General features: G+C 45.0%; 1 pseudogene; it reads right to left on the bottom strand.

Annotated features, from left to right (window-relative positions):
- Positions 1-2,252: 2,252 nt before the first annotated feature.
- On the bottom strand, positions 2,253-4,062 carry LOC104167647 (annotated as a pseudogene).
- Positions 4,063-4,281: the final 219 nt, after the last annotated feature.

The raw sequence follows: 4,281 nt of genomic DNA, 5'->3' as shown, positions 1-4,281 counted from the left end.
GCTACAAAATACAATGCAAAACTCCTAACACAATATACATATATTACTAAAAACTGATGTCCTAACCAACTAGAAGTGCAAGCAAGTTTGATCAAGAAAGTAAAAAGAGTATAAAGTGCCAGCAATAATGCCAACCGTTCTAACTTGGGTTTAGATGCTGAAAAAAAGTCCCCCAGTCACAGAAGGCAGCCTATTTGGCTAGATCAGAAACACTGCAAGTACAAAAAAATAAAGGAGATTAGCAGTGGAAGTTGTATGAATAGTAACTATGAAAAGAGAAGTTATGTAGCATGAAAAGACCTCTACATGATTAATTATTTCTTTCTTCTGCACAGCTCTTTTCTCAATAAGCACACAAAATAGAACTCAGGTAAGACGACACTTCCTTACTATTTTTAACCTGATTTCTTAAGAGAGTAAGACTTATGCAATCTTGCTGTCTGTAGATCTGTCATTTACCACATACATTTGCAGTAGCCTTTGAATCCATTCTCTCATTTCAAACCTGATTTTACAGAGTTGGAGGAAGAATCAGATACTTGAGACTTTTTTTTTTTGGGGGGGGGGATAAAAAAGGAAAAGCTATCCATGGCTAATAAGTCAGGCAGACACAAATCCCAACCAAGAGGAAGGCAGTTACAATCCACCCCCTTATTCATTCAGAGGTGCAGCATTTAGCATGCAGGTAGCTCCAAACCAGGCACAGAACACATTGCAATTCACACAGTCAAATAGGAAGATAAGAGGGCAGTCAGAGCAACATGTGCATGAGAAGCAGAGGGTGGTATAAGGGGATGTAGGTCAAAAATCCATAGGAAACCTTTAGTTTTGCTGCTTATAAAACACCCTGTTACTTCTCAACATTATTAGCAGCCTCTTGAGCATCATCCAGAGACCATGATGAAAATACATTTTAATCACTTCTCTTCTTGGCACATTTCTAGAAGTATTTCCAAAATTGTCTCCACTAATACTAAATAAATTATCTTCCTACCTCCGCTTCTACGAGGCAACATATTACAAGTCACATTTTAACAAGATACCCTGAAAGTTTTGCTGAAGGCCACAGAAAGTTCACCGGCAAGAGAACTCAAGTCAGAACAGCCCCAGCTTCCCAGCTGGGAGCTCATTGCTCACCTGTGCAAAGCTTTCAAACTTAACAGTGACTCGTTCTGCAGGTGTCAGATGTAGCAGGTGATCTTTAACTGTGGCCCCTATGCTCCCTGGATGCCCATTTCATAACAACTTTTGTTTAAACACAACTTTGCACAAACAACTTTCTCCGCTTTCTCTTTTTATCAGAAAGTTGTGACAAGGAGGAACACAACCAAAATTTTGCTGTGTTCAAACCAGCTTACCAGAAAGTAATAAGGTATCTCCTTGCTATCCCATCTCATTAAACATAACAGCTTTTAAACTGCACAAGAAGCAAGCATGCTACAGCCAGCAGCTTCAGTCACTTCAACTCTAGTTTAGTGTCAACACCACACTTCCTTTGAGCTGAATTAAAAAAAAATAAAAAAAATCTATGTACAATGAGCGCTGCCTAATTACATGAGTGCATATCACAAGAAATTCAGAACAAGCAGTAGAACAAAAGCTCCAGAGAACTCAGATTTTCCAGTCTATCTTTGTAACCTAGAACATAAAAACTATTTCACTCTTAAGTTGACTACATGCACTTCTGTAACATCCTGGAGAAGCTTTCTTCCAGCTGACAGGCTCAGCCAACAAACATCATCCTATTGCAGAATGGCTGAGGTTGGAGGGACCTCCAGAGGTCACCTGGTCCAACCTCCCTGCTCAATCACAGTCATCTGGAGCAAGCTGCCCAGGTCCATGTCCAGTCATCTTATGACTGTCTCTAAGGAGGGAGACTCCACAACCTATCTGGGCAACCAGCTCCAGCACTTGGTCACCCTCATAGTAAACAAGGAATTTCAATGTTTCAGATGGAGCCTCTCATGTCTCAGTTTGTGCCCATTGCCTCTTGTCCTATCACTGGGCACCACTGAAAAGAGCCTGGCTCTGTTCTCCTTGCATCTTCCATTCAGGTATTTGTTGCTAAGATCCCCCTGAGCCTTCTCTTCTCCAGGACAAACAGCCCCAGCTCTCTCAAGCCGCCTTCAGAAGGGAGTTGCCCCAGTCCCTTAACCATCTTTGTAGCTCTTCACTGGCCTGTCTCCAGTATGTCCATGTCTCTCATACTGGGGAGCCCACAACTGCACACAGCACTCCAGGTGTGGCCTCACCAGTGCTGAGCAGAGGGGACAGATCACCTCCCCATATCTCCTGGCAACACTGTCTAATGCAGTCCAGGATACCATTAGCCTTCTTTCTGGCAAGGGTGTACTGCTCATTCATGTTCAACTTGGTGTCCACCAGGACTCCCAAGTCCTTTTCTGCAAAACTGCTTCCCAGCTGAGTGGCCTCCAGCATATATTGGTCAACAAGGTTGTTAATCCCCATGTGCAGGACTTTGCACTTGCCCTCATTGAACAGTGCAAGGTTCCTGTCAGCCCATTTCTCCAGTCTGTTGAGGCTTCTCTGGGTGGTAGCACAAAGCTCTGGCATAAAAACCACTCCCAGTTTTGTGTCATCAGCACACCTGCTGAGGGTGCACTCTGCCCCATCATCCACATCATTAATGAAGACGTTGAACAGGATCAGACTCAGTATTGACCCTTGGGGTACATCACCAGTTACTGGCCTCCAAACAGACTTCAAGTAATCAGTCACAATCCCCTGGGCCCAGCCATTCAGCCAGTTTTCAATCCACAACACTGTCTGCTTATCCAGCTCATACTTTGCCAGCTTCTTTGTAAGGATCTTATGGGAGACAGTACCAAAAGCCTTACCAAAGTCTAGGTAGACAATATCCACTGCTTGCCTCTTATGGGCTAAGCGAGTCATTTCATTACAGGTTATCGGGGTTGGTTGAGCATGACTTCCCCTTGTCGATCTATCCTGGCTACTCCCAACCACTTTGTTGTTCATGGGCCTGGGAACAGTTTCCAGGATTAGCTGCTCCATCATCTTCCCAGAGACGGAGGTAAGGCTGACCAGCCTGTAGTTCCCTGGGTCGTCTTCTTACCCTTCCTGAAGATAGGAGTGATGTTTGCTTTCCTCCAGTCTTCAGGCACTTCTCCCAGTCACCATGATCATTCAAAAGATTATCAAGGTCTCACAATGACATCAGTCAGCTCCCTCGGCACTCCTGGGTACATCCCACCATGACCCATAGACTTATGTACGTACAGTTTGCTTAAGTGTTCCTTCACTTGATCCTGTTCCACTAAGGGTACGCCTTTCTTGCTCCAGATTCTCAGTGGTCACCAGGGCCTGGGATTCCTAAAGGCCAGTCTTATCAGTCCAGACTGAGGCAAAAAAAAGAACCTCAGCTTCTTCCAAGTCATCTGTCACCGAGTCCCTTACCTCATTCAGCAGCAGGCCCACATATTCTTTAAACTTCCTTTTGTCACTTGTGTACTTATAGAAGCCCTTCATGTTGCATTTGGCATTGCTTGCCAGATTGACTTACAGTCAGGCTTTGGCTTTCCCAACCCCATCTCTGCAAGCTCAGACAGTATCTCTGTATTCCTCCCACGTTAACTGTCCCCTTTTCCACCTTCTTTATGTGTCCTTTCTGTGTCTGAGTTTTGAAAGAGCTCCTGGTATTTTTTCCTGACTTCATGCTCACTGCCCTCTTCCCTCCAGGGCCTTATCCCAAGGGACCCTACAAAGCAGATCTTTGAAGAAGCCTAAGTCCACTCTCCTGAAGTTCAGGGTTGAGAGTTTGCTTTTTGCTCTTCTCCCTCCTTTCTGGTTCCTAAACTCCACTGTCTCATGGTCCATACAGCCAAGGCTGCCTTTGAACTTCACATCTCCAACAAATCCCTCCTTCCTTGTGAGTATGAGCTTTAGCACATCACCTCTCCTCGTTGGCTGCATTATCACTTGGAGGAGTAAGTTGTCATCAACGCACTCCAGAAAACTCTCAAATTGCTTAGGCTCTGCTGTGTTGTGCCTCCAGCAGATATTAAGTTGGTTGAAGTCCCCCATGACAACCAGGGCCTGCAAACATGACACTGCTCCAATCTGTCCACAGAGCGTCTCATCCACTTGTTATTCCTGCTCAGGCAGCCTAGAGCAGACACACGCTACAATGTCACCGACACCAGTCTGTTCTTTAGTGCTTACCCATAAGCTCTCAGTTGGTTCATCATCCATCCCCATGCAGAGCTCCAGGCACTCCAGCTGCTCTCTCACATTAAAGGCAAC

The sequence above is a fragment of the Cariama cristata genome, unplaced genomic scaffold, assembly GCF_000690535.1.
Source record: "Cariama cristata isolate BGI_N322 unplaced genomic scaffold, ASM69053v1 scaffold19839, whole genome shotgun sequence".
NCBI lineage: Eukaryota > Metazoa > Chordata > Aves > Cariamiformes > Cariamidae > Cariama > Cariama cristata.
Note: the sequence above shows the minus strand (reverse complement) of the source record. Positions and strands in the feature narration are given on the sequence as shown.